Here is an 18,001-nt window from a genome sequence, read left to right as displayed (position 1 = left end):
TTTATTGAAATGTAAAAAAACGTCCCACATTTCCTGAATTCGGGTTGTATATGCATCTTTTTTTAGAGGGGAGAAAACCAGAGATCCCAGAGGAAAAAAGGGGGATAAAAGGGATATAAGAAAAACACATAGACGTTAATACCAGGTGAGGATCAAAGCCAGAGACCCTTGAGCTTTGAAGCAGCAACATTTCCCTTTGCTATTATATGTACTTGATTCATTTTCATAATTAAAATAAAATAATAATAAAAAATGTATATATAAAAATAAAAATAAAGTCTATAATAAGTATATAATATAGTCTATAATATAGTCTATAATAAGACTTTATAAACTACATAAGTCAGTTTCTTGCTTCTCAACGATTGCAAAATAAACGAGCAAATAGTTTCCCTAAGAAGTACATTTGTTTAATTTTTGCACATTTTTCCTAAATTCTGAGCAATGATTTGTTTTTAAGACTTTTAAAAGCATCATATTTAGTCATTGTGGGCCCAGGAGTGTCCATTGCAAATACTGTATATGGATTTGCAATGTCGATATTTGAGTTGTACTACATGGACAGTATTCTTCACATCACAGTGTTGGCTCAGCGGTTAAGGCTCTGGGATCACAAGGTTGGAAGTTCAAGCCCCAGTACTGGCAGGCTGCCACTTTTGTGCACTTGAGGAAGAATCTTAATCCTGTAAGGTGGTAACTTATTTGTTACGACATTGGACTTTGGATCTGAAGGTCATGAGTTCAAGTCCCATCTACACCAAGTTTCCCCTTGGGGAAGTAGCTCAGTTGTATACATGAGATAAATGTAAATTGATCTGGATGAGCGCGTCTGCCAAATGCAATAAATGTAAACAAAAATGCATAACATATCTGCTCCAGTGGTATTTCTGCTATACCATGAATCACCCTGGGCTCTGACCCTATCCCAGCCTCCTGACAACCTGGGATATATGTGTGAAAATGACTAATTTCATTTAGGGATTAATAAAATACTCCGAATATTATGAAAATGATAGTTTTGATCTTCTTTTTTCTCAATGTTCTTTCACACCTGGTGAGAAAATGAAATTGGATCCAGGTACTCCAATCTGGCAACCCGTGCAGGAGGCAGATTTCCTATGTCGAACTGTAAACTTCCCTTCGAGCTTCTGAGATCAGACTCAGAGCAAATCGGATTTGAGTGTGCGTTTGGATATCTCTCTCTCTCTCTCTCTCTCTCTCTCTCTCTCTCTCTCTGTAAGTGTGTGTGTGTGTGTGTGTGTGTGTGTGTGTGTGTGTGTGTGTGTGTGTGTGTGTGTGTGTGTGTGTGTGTATGAGATGTGATCGAACTGAAGCTGGGGATTCAATTTTCTGGATACTGATGGTGAGTTCAGTGGGATTATTTAATGCATACAGCATGGTCGGATTAGACACACACACACACACACACACACACACACACACACACACACACACACACACACACACACATGAAAGGCACATGAAAGTCATAGACAAACTTTGGAAACTTTTTTGTCTAATTTGTTACTCAAATGGATGAATAGTCCTTGAAGTGTGTGTTAGAAGTTGGAGAAAGTGTGCAAGGTTCTGCTCTGTCATCTCAATGCATCTCTTTGTTACATAGTAAATAAATGTGATAAACTGATCAAAGCAGCATTAAAATTGAAATGTTTATAGAAATAGGAATTAAATAGTATATGCATTTTCTTCTGCTGCTGCATTGCACACACTCTTATAGCAGGAGGAGCTTTTTGGTTTTCATTTATATTTCATCCCTGGTATTCATCATGTTTCTTTTTTCCCAGGAACTGAGATGATTTGTAGGATATGTTTACAATTTTTTTTTGTGTACAAAGTAATTGGCCTTATGGTTTTGGCCTCCCATTATAAAGGAATGGTATTGTGTTGGTGAAATAGAGCAGTAAAAAAGAGACGGGAGTAAGCTTGAGGAATCTGGCTTTGTGTGTGTGTGTGTGTGTGTGTGTGTGTGTGTGTGTGTGTGTGTGTGTGTGTTTGGCTTCAAACATCCACAAACTGAGTGATTATTCCTGATAGTGACTAGTCAAGGAAAGCAAACACACCTGCAGCAGCCCAGGTGTCTTTCAGTTCACTGAACAAAAGATCCTATTTTACAGCACACACTCGTTCGGGATTATTTGAACGTTCATTGTAACTTTAAAACTTTGCTTATATCATCAGATTACCACAGTATTGTGTTCATTTCATCAGCTGATAAGGTCAAAGAGAGTAGATTTTGTGAATTATGATCCGGAGTCTAGAGCGTTAAAATGCTGATTCGTGACTTTTTTCGAATCATCCTCTTTTTCATGCTCATTTTAAGGTTATTAAAACGCAAAACATCATGTTTGGTCGTTATCGTACTTCCCTCGGTTGTGAAAATAAACCTGTGGTTAAAGATGGAATGCTTCAAGGTACGACACATAGATTGGGAAACGGGATTAACTCAAAGTCTCAAAACACTAGAAAGGGGTTTTAGAAGGATATTTCTGAAACGTTCACATTTTCTAAATGTTTATGTGCATTTTTTAAGACATAAACTCGCATTAACACAATTTCGGTAGCACTTGAAGGCAGCATGAGCCTCTCTGACTGTGTATCCACTAAGTTGCCTCGTTTTTTTAAGGTATACCAATCTTTGTAACTAACAAATGAACTTAACCCTGGGTATCAATGCACTTGTGTGTACACTGGAACACTATCTTGCCTGTGGAATCTGGAAAGTTGACATTGCAGGCTGCAGTCGTATAGGTTTAAGTGTCGTAAAACCATAATGCTGTTCAACCTAAGCTGACAGATGTGGGATTTCAGCACTGTTAAGCTTTAAAGCTCTACTGTGTGCTTTAAGAATGTCATAATCTAATAATGTAAATTTACTAATCATAATTATTTTTATTGTGCTTTATAATATTATCATTGTACATTATTGGACAGATAAGTGTATTTAACATGTATTTTTGTGAAACTTTTAAGATAAACCCTTGATCCTGACTCTTGCGTAGCTCTGGAAATGTAATAAATTCAAAAGCAGTCATTTACCAGGCCTGTTTTGAAAGTATGGAAATTCAGAAGACACCGGGGGGAAGTTTTAGATTGTTCATACAGTTGTTCAGTTAGATTCGAGACGTTTCTAAAACTGCTTGTCTTTTTTTTTCTCTGATTCTGAAAATATATCTTGTTTATGGTTTTTCCCATGTCATTATATTGTTAATGGCTTGGGAAAAAAATTGGCAGGAAAACTGAACATATAAAGTCCATAAAAATCCATCTGGAAAAATTGGAACAAGGCAATGACATGTCAGAATACAAAGTACCAGGAAAAGAAATGAATCATAATGCCAGTTCTAGTGTATAGTAAGAGGTGTTCTGACTACTGCTCGTGAGATGGCACAACTTAATGGTGAAAATCACATTAAAGAGAAGCCACTTCCTGGCACAGTTGTACATACTGTACTATATCTCAGTACATAGCTGTACACACTGTACTATACCTAATATCCCAGCTGTACACAATGTACTATACCTCAGTACACAGCTGTACACACTGTACTATACCTCAGTACATAGCTGTACACACTGTACTATACCTCATTACACAGCTGTACACACTGTACTATACCTCATTACACAGCTGTATACACAGTACTATACATTAATACACAGCTGTACACACTGTACTATACCTCGTTACACAGCTGTACACACTGTACTATACCTCAGTACACAGCTGTACACATCGTACAATACTTACTTCACAGCTGTACACACTGTACGATACATCATTACACAGCTGTACACATAGTACAATAATCACGTCAGAGCTGTACACACTGTACTATACCTCTTTGCAAAGCTGTACACACTGTACTATACCTTAGTACACAGCTGTGCACACTGTACTATACCTCAGTACACAGTTGTACACACTGTACTATACCTCAGTACACAGTTGTACACACTGTACGATACATCATTACACAGCTGTACACACTGTACGATACATCATTACACAGCTGTACACACTGTACTATACCTCATTACACAGCTGTATACACTGTACTATACCTCATTACACAGCTGTACACACTGTACTATACCTCAGTACACAGCTGTACACATAGTACAATACTCACTTCACAGCTGTAAACACTGTACTATACCTCATTACACAGCTGTACACACTGTACTATACCTCATTACACAGCTGTATACACTGTACTATACCTTATTCGACAGCTGTACACACTGTACTATATCTCAATACACGGCTGTACACACTATACAATAACTCATTACACAGCTGTACACACTGTACTATACCTCGGTACACAGCTGTACACATAGTACAATACTCACTTCACAGCTGTAAACACTGTACTATACCTTATTACACAGCTGTACACATACACTTCTTGTGTGTGTGTGTGTGTGTGTGTGTGTGTGTGTGTGTGTGTGTGTGTGTGTGTATACGTGCTCATGCAGGACTCGATTCTCTCGAATCTCAGTGGTTTGACGTTAGAGGAATCAGGCCATAGAACAACCCCCTCACACACACACACACACACACACACACACACACACACACACACACACACACACACACACACACACACACACACACACACACCCTGATCCGATCACACACTCTAAGTGAGAACAGTGTGTTATCTTTGTTCCATTCCTTGTTTGTTGTAATCAGTGAGTTGCTCATCTTTCACATTGACACATCTGTGTTGCATGGTGGCACTGATTTATCCACACACACACACACACACACACACACACACACACACACACACACACACACACACACACCCCCTCTGGCTAAGGAGTGGACTGGTTATTACCATGATTTAATCCACAGATCAGCATGTACAATATTTTACATATTTAACAGCATGTAGTACACAGGAAATGCTTTACTCCTGAAACTAGAACCAACTTCTCTTAAAGTAATAGCATAGTACCGCTGAGAGTAGGTCTACCTGATCCTCCTTCCCCTGGACAGAATTCATCAGTTTAGAAATTGTTGTTGTCTGATGTTTGCTTCTTTTTTTTGTACTTGCGCTTTAAGGCTTCCAGCTTCCAGTTTAGTCTTGTAAAGTGGCATAGAAAACAATAGACGGGGTGTGTATTGATAAACTGGTTATCCAATAATGAAAAGCGCAGGATAAACCCATGAAATTACTCTATATAACGGTGTATGAAGTCACTGAATGGCTGATTGTAGTACGATTTGTAACCCCGCCCATTCCCATGTATGTAATTGAATGAGAAAGGACCTGGAAATACGTTTTAATTTACATTTGAACAAATTATATTTGTAAATAGTGTCCAGTTAAATTCAAGGCAGTTGTTTCTGAGATTGTAGCCAGTATTCCTTGTGTTAAACACATATTAAATAAATAAAAAGGCATGGCTAGATTTCAGTCAGCTGATTTGCCATGTTGTGCCATGGACCATGTAAAGTTGCACTTCAGATGATGTCTCAAAGTCTCGACTGTCTCCACGTCTATACCTACTGTACATTCTCTGGCTCCAACTTACATTTAGACCAAAAACTAACAAAAAAAATCTAATTTAAATATTAGTTCATACCTTCAAAACCGTACAAAGTGTGACATGCCGTGGAAGGTTTTTAATGACATAAAAATTAAGAAGGTTAAAAACGTATAGAGGAATTATAAGGATTAAACTTTTTTATTTAATGTAATAAAAAAAAAAAATAGTATAATTCTTCTTCTTTTTCTTCTCTTCTTCTTCTTCTTCTTCTTCTTCTTTCGGCTGCTCCCATTTGGCCGTCTCCATTCCTCCCTGTCCTCTACATCTGCCTCTTTCACACCAACTAACCTACATGTCTTCCCTCACCACATACATAAACCTCCTCCCTGGTCTTCCTCTTTTCCTCCCTCCTGGTCGCTCCATCCTGAGCATTTTTTTAACCGATATATCCCGTGTCCCTCCTCTGCACATGTCCAAACCATCTCAATCTCCCTCCCTCACCTTGTCTTTAAAACGTCCTACATGTGCTGTCCCTCTAATAAACTCATTTCTAATTCTGTCCATCCTCGTGACTCCCAATGAAAACCTCAACATCTTCAGCTCTGCTACCTCCAGCTCCACCTCCTGTCTTCTACTCAATGCCACTGTCTCTAATCCATACAACATCTCAGGTCTCACCACAGTCCTATAAACTTTCCCTTTCACTCTCACAGATACTCTTTTATCACAAATCACTCCTGCTATCACTCTTCTCCACCCACTCCACCCTGCCTGCACTCTTTTCTTCACTTCTCTAACACACTCTCCATTACTTTGCACTGTTGACCCCAGGTACCTAAACTCCTCCACCTTCTCCACCTCTTCTCCCTGCAACCGCACCACTCCACTGCCCTCCCTCTCATTCACACACATAATAATATATTTAATTGCAATGCTAAAAAGAAAAAAAAGCTTACAATAAGCAAATCGCTCTTACGATGACGACAAAAGTGTAAAAATATTTGAAGCTTCTTGCGGCAGGGAAACTTAGTGGCGCATACTCATCCCTCCATTCTCTAACCGTTGCTCGTGCACATGCCCAGTGCCACATATTGTATACTGTATAGTTTATACAGTGTGGTATTTTTTTATTTATTTTTTTTGTTAAATTATTAACAAATAACAGTATACTACCCCATACTGATCAATGATTAAGACTATTGGGTAGGCTAGGGCATGTTTTAACTAGGGCTGAAATGAATTCGCGAGTAACTTGAGTAATTAGAATACAAAAAAGCAGCAAATTATTTCCTTTGTTTAGGCCATTTAACTACACACGGAACACTGTGTTTCCCCACGGACCATTATTACTGACCCACCACCCACTAATTTTTGGTTGTGCATGCTCTCTGTCAACGCCCCTTCTCGCCTTCTGTGTTTCTACGTTGTGCATACTCAGGGCTCAAACTTTACTTACAGGTGCGCACTTTTCTCCTGTCAGGATATAAATGAGATCCCTGGACAGGTATACACAGAAGATGCTGCAAAAACTTTGGGATTATTTTAAGATTAAACATACACACAATAAAACAATCTTTTTTTAAGGTCATTTAAAATTAATGTTAAAATTTTTATTGATATATTTGTATTTCCAATTTGATGTAATATGGCAATTAAATGCACTAAATGGGTTTAGTTTTCACAGATTGCAATTTCAGCAATAAAAATTTTACTTTTTCTAAAAAGGAAACAAATAACTTGTTTTAAGATTTTTGGAGACCTTTCTTATTTTCTCTTGTATATTTAGTATTGCTCTTGAATGAAGAAAAAGTATCTCTAATTTAATTACTTGATTAATTCATGGACTGATCGGGAGAATACTTGTTTCCGAAATAATTGATAGCTGCAGCCCCGGTCTCGACTTACGATATTTTAAAGTTACTGTATGATGCGGTCATCTGAGCTGAACTTATCTCCATGGTAAGGTGAGGACCACCTGTATTTGATATTATGAGTTTACATAATAAAGTGCAGATGTGCAAGATGTAAAATTTTTGATATTTATGTGTCTGTGTTCATAAAAAGCAGGATGAAGTAATAGATGTTGTGCTTATAAGTAGTCTTTGGTTTTCTCCTAGTTGAAGGCACAAACTTCCTGCTTCCTCCTTGTTCTCTCTGTGTTGGTCTTTAGGGAGTAGAAGCATTTCCCTGACCATAATTGATAGAACAGTTTAACTGTTATTTAGATGGCTGAGGTCCTTCACTATCATTTCTGGCCTTGGTCCAGCAGTAGATAGACTGCAGGTCAGGGAGCTCAGTGTAGATTGTATGCTCAGCTGACTACACCACTCTTTGGAGAGCTCGCCTGTCCTGCTCTGTGTTGTTCTCAAACCAGGCTGAGATGTTTCCTGTCAGGATGTTCTTAATAGTGCAGGTTTAAAAGTTCCTTAACACTTTGTAGGGCAGTATAAAGTCTCTTAAGCATCTAAGGTGGGTTAGACTCTGATGGGTCTTCTTAACCAGGCCTTCTTATAAGAGTAACTGCCACCATGTTGTCCACACATATATATAGTATGGAGTTATTGGCTAAATGAAATCTGCTGTTTTCTTTCAGTATTATATAGATTTTGATCATTATTGCATATGTTTTTAGCTGTTTTGTGTTTCTCTTTAGCTAGACAAGTTGTCATTTGGTTATTTATAAAAGTGTAAGTCGAGATATGGCCTAGCCTACCCAGGAATCTTAAAGAATGGTGATCAGTATGTGGTAGTATACTGTAAATTATTAACAATTTAACACATTACAGTAACAAATTAAGCAGAACAGAGCAAATTACAGTCCCGTAATGTATAAACTTTACAGTGTATATGTATGTGGCAGTAGAGGGCAGAGCCGGATGCAATCTGCTTCAGTGTCTAGAAATGCTGTTAAAAAAGGAGAGAACCAACAGCTAAAATTCGGCTTTAAAACACCAAAAACAGAAAAAAATTAACTCTAACACCTAGACACCTAAACTCTGTTGGCCGCTGGTGAGAGTAAGAGATGGGTACATCCTGGCAGAATCCTAAGTTCTCGTAAGGAAATTATACTGCCACGCAAAAATAAAAAAAAATTTTTGTTTGTTTTTTGTGTCGCTGTTTTTTTTTTGTTTTTTTTTTTGTATGATAAAATTATGATTTTTCTTTGTGCTTGCTAGGTATTTCATTAGCACTATTGGTATCTTTGCCAAACTATGTTTTTTTTATTTATTTGGAAAAAAACATCATGATAGTGCTGTTTTTTCCTGTAAAGTCATTCTGAAATGTTAATATATATCCATGTGAAACGACACAATATATAATTATCACACTGAAGTTTATATGTAGGTGAATCTGGGTGTTGGATTTGTAGGCACAGTCCAGCCATAGCTGTGGATCCACTAATTAGCCCGCATAAATGCTGGTAAAGGGTGGTTAAATATTCGCATCAGGATTTTAGTAGTAGGTGGGTTTTTCCCAGTAAAGGGTGTGTTTCAAGCTAATCAGCCGCCCTGATGTGGGAGAAACTGTACTCATCGGGCCTGCTTTCACTAAACCGTGAACTGTGTTTGTGCTGGAGTCAGGCAGACTAATTTCACTCGAGAGCCCGTTGGCGATATTCACCTCTTTAATTAAACCCATTAGACTGTTAGTGCACAGCAGCAGTGTGAGTTGAAATGACACACATTTGCTGCTCGACCAAGGACTTGAACAAATCCGGGTTGTTGCTAAAGTTTTAAGAAACATCACCAAACTTTAGATATATATATTATTTTTAAGCAGCAATAAAGTTAGAGCTTTGAGAAATGACTAAATTAAATGGATGTAGCTCAATATTTTTCTTACACAATTTTAGTTAGATTTTTTTTTTAATTAAATGTCATTTACATTTATGGCCAAAAGTTTATGGACACCACAGTATCAAACTTTTGTGTGCCACATTTATTCCCCTTCAACTCAATTTCAGTAGAATTTTCTTTGTATAGCATTTTCAACAATGGACATTGATCCAAAATAGCTTCACAGAGATAAGCAGTTTGTAAACATTAAATGATAGTACCTATCCTTTTATCCCTAATGAGCGAGAAGGTTCCTTATAAATGTATATTTCTAAGTGTATTTATTTGATTCATATGAAATAATTTTTCACGCCCAGTTAAAAAATATAAGTAGTGCCACTAAAGGACCAAAATAATGTCAGCCTTATGCAGATTGTGGGTAACTGCCATTTAACGCCCACATCCCCCCCTGCTTCAGTCTTTTCCATAAACAAATTCAGCGCTTTACTCATTGACTTGTGAGTATTACTCAGAGTGTGTGTGTGTGTGTCTGCATGTCTGCATGTTTACCTTCATGCTTCAACTAAAGTTCCCGATGTTTCATTAGCTAATTTCCTGTGCCCCACCTTGTTGTTGACATTTATACTGAAGATCTCAGGGGTGAGTTTCAGCTTTAAGGTTCCCGCAAAAGAATATGTGTGTGTGTATTTCAGGACTGTCTGCCAAACAGGACACAGGGGCGTAGATGGCCACACAACATACAGTAGATTTCTGAAGAGTAGTCGGTACTGAGTGTACAAATAAGGGTTCAGAATAGAACTGTTACTCCAAGTCAAGGGTGTGCCCACTATAATGAGTGTGTCCTGTTTGACCCATAATGAGTCAAAATTAGACACAAACACTTTGTTTACCTGATGTCATAATATGGCGCTGTACAAATAAAATATAATTGAATTAAATCGAAAGAAATAGCAATACCACAAACTATGACACTGTGAATAATGGATTAGCTTGTGCTCATAACTCTTGAATGAAGCTGAATGGTGTGGGGGATCTGGCCTTTCTGTGCATGCAACCGTCTACAAAATTAGTAGAAGTGAAATGAAAAAAGGTTTTAAGTAGAGGTCCACTGATTCATCGGTTTTGTCAATAACTCTGCACAGATAGCGATTGCTGGAACTATCCGATATATATATTTTGTTGTTTAATCTAGCACCAGGAATCTGGAGGAACGTTGTCTCATTTTCACTGTGTACTGTGTCAGCTATATATGGTAGAAATTTCAATAAAAGCTTCTTAACTCTCTTGACTTGATCTGCAAAAATACATACCGATAGTTTTTCCAGGTTGCATGATACAGTACGAGAGCGGCCTCTAGAGGTGAAACAAATGCTGTTTATTTGAAGTGTTTATTTTATTCATTTAGGTTGTAACTGTTTTTATTTATTGGGAGTGTTACTTGTTGTTTGAGTTTAAATGCATTGTCTTAAATTTACCCTAGTATTTATTAATATAATTATTATAATTGATATTTATTTCATTTAGCACATTTAGTTCAGTAATATTTTATGGAGTGTTATGATTTTTTTTATTTTTTTTATTCAGTAATTTTAAAAACTATTGGTTGATTATTTGGTTATCGGCTGTAAGATCCAGTATTGTACGATCCAACCTGGTATCGGTAAAATTCACTGTCATTCAACCTCTTGTTTTGAGGTTATGGCTTATAGTTTGTTTATGCTCGGTTTAGCCTTGGTTATGTATTTACATCAGCCTACATTAAAAGCAGCAATTCCTAAAGTCAATAAGTGTTTTTTTAATAATCAATATATATATATATATATATATATATATATATATATATATATATATATATATATATATATATATATATATGTTAATAATTAAGTACTTACCTGCATCAGATAAAGTGCAAGCCATGCTAATGTGGAAAAAAACAAGCAATTTTGAGGCCAGTGTGGAGACTCTGTCCAACATTTTAGAGTTAATCAGTAGCTAGAACCTCAAATAACCATTATATCTACAGGTTGAATCTTGCAAAGAAATGTGGCTGTGAGATCCTTAGAAGCTGGTGGTTTGAGCAACGGCTGACTTTGTAATAAGGTCATCGTTTAAGTCTGCATATATATTTACATTTATGCCATTTGGCAGAGGCACCTATTAAGAGCAACGTACAGAAGTGCTTTAATTACTACCTGATTCCTGTTTACTAGGCTACAGATTAAAAATACAGTCAGGCCAAAAAAATCTATTAGGGAACAAGAAAGTAAAGCTGTTTTCACATTTCTTGTAAATATTTCAGGAATTTTTACGGTTTTTTCTACATTGTTTTGTGGACCCCAATGATTCATGTGTTCAAACATCTACTGTAGGAGTTCTATCCATCACCTAGACAAGAAGAGTCTTGATGCATGCCTGTATCCGACTCTGAGTGATTGTTGAGCACTGCTAGAGTGTATGTGGTGCAGTGCGGGGTGTGATAGTGATAAGTGTGTTGAAGTAAATAAGTGCTGGTCCATTTTTGGCTATGTAGGCGAGCAGCAGTGTTTTAAATCTGATATGGGCAACTACAGGAAGCCAGTGGAGCAATGGGGGTGGTGTGGGAGAACTTGAAGGTTGAAGAAAACCTGTGCAGCTGCATTCTAGATCAGTTGTAGTAAAATGGTGCTCACAGGCAGACCTTGCAGGAGCCAGTCTGGAAACAACAAGGGATGAACAAGCACCTGAGAGGCCAGTGTGGATAGAAATAGTTGAATCCTTCTGAAATGTGCATGGGCAGTGGTTAAGGTGTTGGACTTCATTAGGGAGGTTGTGAGTTCAAATCCCGGAACCACCAAGCTGCCATTACTGGACACCTGAACAACCCTAAACTGCTGTGTATAAAATGGGATAACTTTTTCTTCTAGCTCTGTTCATTCTTAAATCTTACTCATTGGTAACACAAGGGTAATAAATCATACACACTAAGAGTGCAATGTTAAATTCAGGACTTATGTATGTAAAATAAATATAAAGCTGGAAAGTGAAGAGTGAACGCTCCGGTACTGTACTAAACTGAAAAAGCGATGTTTAGACAACAAAACTGTGCTGGTTGATTGACCTCCAGGAGGAATTTGGGCAAAACAAACAGCTGAGATAAGCCAATCATTTCTTGTTATTTCATTGTTATGCAGTGTTTTTCAGATTGTAACCGAGAATTTGTATTAATAAATTAATTAATAAAAAGAAGTGGATGAAGAAGAAACAAGGTTTAGTTTCCTCTGAGGAATGTTCCCCCTTTCTAAAATAATAAAAAAAATTCTGACTAGTTTTGGTTTCTGGCTAATGCACTTTTCTTGTACTCTTGCAAAAATATGTGCCTGATAACTTATAAAATAGAAATAAACAGTCCCTTTTTGGGGTATTTGGTCTTTTGCTCTCTGCGGTGCAGGAAAGAATAGTTCTTATGTCATTCCTGTGGTTATTTTATTGGCCTTTAGTTTCACAAGGCTTGAATTGGAAATAAATCCTTAACACAATCCCTTCGTCCTCAGCTCAAGCTTGTGAATGGTAGATCATCTCTCTGTTTACAGCAGGGGGTCTTCCTGTGCTCCCATTTCCCATCAAACTGAGCTGAACTACAGCCACATATAAAACCAGTACCAGAAGGATTAAAGACCTCTGGGTCTTAAGTGTGGGTCAATACTCCCTCTGCTCTTCTCTCCCAGAGAAGACTCCCACATTATAAATATAATCTATAAGCGAGGCTGGGATACAGTGTGTAGTTTTTGGGATATGTTTATTAGGTTCGCATGTGACCTCCAGACATATGTTATAATAAACCAGCTGATGTAGTCCATGATAATAAGATTTATGTGAATTTTAGATATCTCTATATTGGCTAAGTCTTAGGGTGATGGTGCTGTATTATGTGCTGAAAGTCTATAGATGGCAGTGTTTTGCAGTGCCTTTAAAAATATATATATTCATATAGCCCAGTAGGTCCCCTGGTGGTCTAGTGGTTAGGACGTGGCGCTCTCACCGCTCCGGCCTGGGTTCGATCCCCGGTCAGGGAACCAACCCAAGCCACTCTTAGTGCCTGTCCCAAGCCCGGATAAATGGGAAGGGTTGCGTTAGGAAGGGCATCCAGCGTAAAATTTTTTTATTTTTTTATTTAACCTTTATTATACCAGGTTAGTCTCATTGAGATATAGAATCTCTTTTTAAAGAAAGGCCTGGCCAAAATAGCAGAAACAAACAAAAAACGCAAAAGACAACTCAAGTACATTTCAATTTGAATTCAAGTGCCATTAATTAAAACATTTGCATGTGTGGATAGACTCATGTTCTATAGATTTAACATAATGTTTAAAATCATTTAAGGAAATTAGACACTGTAGCTTTAGTGATTTCTGTAGGTCATTCCAAGTTGAAGGTGCAAAAAACATAAACCATGTAAAAACGTGCCAAGTCAAACATGTGGATGATCCGCTGTGGCCATCATCCAAGTAATTCAATTTTTTTTTAAAACCATTCCAGTTAAACCTATTTAAATATAAAAAAATCTGAATGTTTTGATACACTTAAAAATGGCAAATGAGCAGAAATGAGCACTTGAGGGTTAAGGACATTGCTCAGGGGCTCAGGAGTGGTAGCTTGGTGGTCCTGGGATATGATCTCACAATTATGATAGCTCAGTAGTTATGGCACTGTGTTACTGTTTGAAGGGTCAGGCTTTAAACCCCGGTATTCTCAAGCTGCCACTCTTGGGGCCCTTGAACACGTCCCCTAATTCTCTGTGATCCAGGAGTGCTGTTAGATGGCTGACCCTGTGCTCTGACCCCAGCTTCTTAACATTGCTGGGATATACAACTAAATATATACATAACATATAGATAAGATAACATATATATTCCACCATCCCAACATTCCCAATGTTTACATTTAAACTTTTTATTCTCTCTAGGTTCTAATGCAGTCAGACTCAATATGAGTAAAACCTAAGTCTGGTGAAGGTCAAAAGATGCAGGGCATGAAAGAAAAAAATAAGTACCTCCTTGCCTTTCATGTAAAAACTGCCAAGACGGGACTTACTTATTTATTAGAAACACTTACAGGAATAGGAATCGTGACATTACGCCAGTTTCAAAAAGCGATTATCTATAGGTTTATGCTGTTTACACAACAAATGGAAATGACATCAACCCTGAACAGCTTTTTTTTGTTTGGGAAGTGCCTATTGTGAGTTTCAGTGTGTATGTGTGGCCTCGCTGTCTGAGGCTTTGTCATAGTCATGCTCGGACCTGGTTTTAATAATAGCTCACAGTATCATGGGAAAGCGTCTTCCCTCCCATGTCTCTGCTGTTCTGGGTTTTTCTGGGCTGTTCCACAGAGGTCGGCTCTTTAGCCCCGTTTCGCCTGCGGGACCAAATTAACACTGGCTAGAGTGACCCATTTACAGCAGGACCTGAAAGGAACCTGTGGAATAGCGCTGTAGCCTACTTACTCTACCCTACTTACCCCAGCGTGCGTACGCCCGCACACACACACACACACACACACACACACACACACACACACACACACATTTATGCACTTATACTGACCCGCATGCACATTCATATCCTTGCACACACGTACAGTATACAGAAGTGTATGGGTGGAAAGTGTCCCTGGTTTTCATCATTTGTTTATAAAAAGCAAAATCCTTTACTAATTTGAGTTGTTGCAATTTCAGTGAACTTTATATGTCGCAATGTAGCTTGGGTGAAAACACTGAGGAGACAGCGGTGCTAGAAATTCGGCGAGACATTAGCGAGAAACCGCTAACACATTCTGTCTCTTCATGGTTCTAATGAGGAAATAATATTAATAAATGTGCAAGCCAGATAAAAAAAATTGTTACTGGACAGAACACCAGTAAACACAATTTACATTCACTGTAATCTTTTGTGTCAATCACAAAAACAACGTACTACATTAACATTTTCATGTATATCTGTTTGCTTCTCTCAGGCTGTATTTATCACCTTACCAGCTAATAATCTGGCTACATGGTATTTCATTAGGTTAGCTACCAGTCTTTAGCCCTTTTTTTTCAGGTTTGTGGGCACATAGGTAGACCTGGGTAGCACACAAGTGAACTAGCTACAAGCTAATTTATTTTGGTCAGTCAGAACAATAGTATACCTAAAGTATTAGTGATCATTCTGGAGAAAACATCTACTATGTAATATTTGTCTTACAGGCTTTTTGGAAAAAAGAACATTACAGCAACAATGTATTTTTTCTAATACATTCTGTGTTATTCCTTATTTTTATAGTTAGCGTGCTCCCAGCTTTATTCATAAAGATGATGATTTATTCATATACTTATGGACAAAAGTTTCCAGCTATACAAGGTTCTCCCGCAAACTGTTACCACAAAGTTGGAGGCACACAATAGTATAGGATGTATAGGAAATTTTCCCTTCACTTGAACTAGGAGACCCAAACCTATTCTAGCATACACCAACTCATAAATAATAGTGTAGCTTTTTTTGTGAGACAATGGTGTTTGTTTCTCAGTCAGATGTCTCAGAAAACATCTCAGATCAAAGAGACAAGCCTATCTGAATAGAGGCTTCTTGCTGTGATCTCTGAAAGGATGAAATTTCAACATCATGTGAACACAACCATTACACAATGCTGTAACCGAGGTTAGCTATGAAGCTAGATGCCAGTGAATATACCCAGCTACTTATTAACTTTTGCTGCAGACATATAATTAGCCGATAAATAAGAACTGTATAAGAAGCGAAAAGAAAAGGTGATGGACTGGAGGTAGGAATGTTATATGTTGTGGTAAGGGTTGTGGATAAGGTTGTGATTCGCTGAGCAAATGTAATTTAAGCCCTGCCTCCATAGAGCCTATGACTAAACGCAATGAACACTGTGTATAAACAGTTTAGGTCAGATGTTTCGGTGTGAGTGTTTGTGTGTATGTGCGTGTTTTCTTTTATGAATCTTTATGACATTTCTGAAAACACACCGCATTAAGAATAATAAGGTAATTACATAGGAGTGTTACAGAGGAGTGTGTCTGTGAATAAAGGTGCACGACACATTCCAGACCTGTGTGTCATTTCCTTGTTGTGGCCAGTTTCGGCCCAGCACGTTTCATGTTTCAAATACATGCACACACACACACACACACACACACACCCACACACACTGCTGCTCAAATCCCAGAAACATCTGCCTCCTGCTGAAGAGACCGGCTAAAGAGGGAAAAACCTGTACTGAGGAAACACAGTGAAAACCAGAGAGAAAGAAAGAGTGAATGGGGGAAAAAGGAAGGATGAGGCCTCCATTCACAGCTGGGCTGCGCTATATAGAACACGTGTGGCGGAGAAATAGTATTTCCTGAGGGAGGAGAGAGGATGGAGAGAGCGGTGAGAGAGAAAGAGAGCAACGAGAAGAAGGAAGCGAAAGAGGAAAGTGTGTGAAGACGGCCCAGGCAGTGAAAGATGGAAGTATGTTCTTTGTGGAGAATTATACAAAAGACCTAAAGAGATTTTTTTTTAACTTTCATTTAGCAGAGGAAGCAGCAATGCCAGACTCAAACCTGGGGTATGTTAGCTCGGAAACTTTGCTGTGTCTGTGTGTATGTACTTTGGGAGAGAGAGCGAGAGAGTGTGTGTGTGTGTGAGAGCGAGAGAGAGCTGTTTATGTGATTTTATATGGAATTTGTGAGAAACACTTTAAATTAAGCTAATCTGAATTAGATATATTGGTGAAAAACATAAAATGTGGCCTTCATGATGGTCTTTATAGCACTGGATATAATGTATGCAGTGAAAATTAATAGAAGAATTAACATTTTTGCTGTACTGCATAGTCATGTGACTGTTTGTCAGGGGACATTTACTTACGCACAAAGTTACCTTATAATAATGTGTACTATTTGAAGATAATGACAGAAGACAGAAATGGTACAGTTAGTTGGCATAGAAACGATTAAGCATTTAAAACACACACATATTTTATGCATAATATAATCTTCCAGAAGGCATGACATTATGATGGCTGTCACAAGGACATTAAGTACTTATCAATTTGCATTTATGTTCATAGATGCATTTCTTTATAAGGGTGGCAAAGACATTTGTATTTTCTTTTAAGTCTTAAATCCAATAATAATTAAATTATTTTTGAGGTTGAAGATTTTTTTTGTGTGTAAATCCTAGCCACACTATGATGCCACTTCTGGGCCCCTGAGCAAGGCCCCTAACCCCATAGCTCAGTTGTATAATTGAGATCCGAATAAGGAGCTCTGGATAAGGGTGTCTGTTAAATGTAAATCCAAATTCTTCTCCAGAGCTTGCAATCTTGATTGTAAATGGTCAGAAGTGATGAAAAGCCAGATTCATTTTCTCTAACAGCATTCAGATTCATTTTCTCGAACAGCATTAGAGTGAGTAAAGTGATGTCTTCATCTGAGGAGGTTCCAAATGTACAGCCTATAGATCCATGAAGTTACTGACCAACTCGAGAACTATGGAGATCGATTTGGATTGTCTACTACAATGGCTTAGGACTGCAAATCCTGGCAAGAACATTACTGCATTTAAGTGAAAGGTTTATTGAACAGTTCACCTCAAAAATTATAATGAATGGACATTTGGTGCCACTTAGATGAGAATGGCTTCCTTTTTGAGTCTGGA

General features: G+C 37.9%; 1 protein-coding gene across 4 annotated transcripts in view; it reads left to right on the top strand.

The window, feature by feature from the left end:
* Positions 1 to 1,147: 1,147 nt before the first annotated feature.
* Positions 1,148 to 18,001, top strand: part of lzts2b (leucine zipper, putative tumor suppressor 2b) — a 29,016-nt gene continuing 12,162 nt past the window's right edge. Inside the window, exon 1 of one of the 4 annotated variants that reach the window (XM_083556517.1) lies at positions 1,148 to 1,363. The gene's annotated coding sequence lies outside the window, so the exon portion shown is untranslated. Of the gene's footprint in view, positions 1,364 to 16,466; positions 16,908 to 18,001 lie in introns of those variants that run through there. The other 3 variants (XR_014536044.1, XM_083556519.1, XM_083556518.1) reach the window with 3 other exon arrangements.

Source organism: Silurus aristotelis (genome assembly GCF_946808225.1).
Source record: "Silurus aristotelis genome assembly, chromosome: 12".
NCBI classification, from domain to species: domain Eukaryota; kingdom Metazoa; phylum Chordata; class Actinopteri; order Siluriformes; family Siluridae; genus Silurus; species Silurus aristotelis.
The sequence above is the reverse complement of the archived record's forward strand: the minus strand, read 5'-3'. Positions and strand labels throughout refer to the sequence as shown.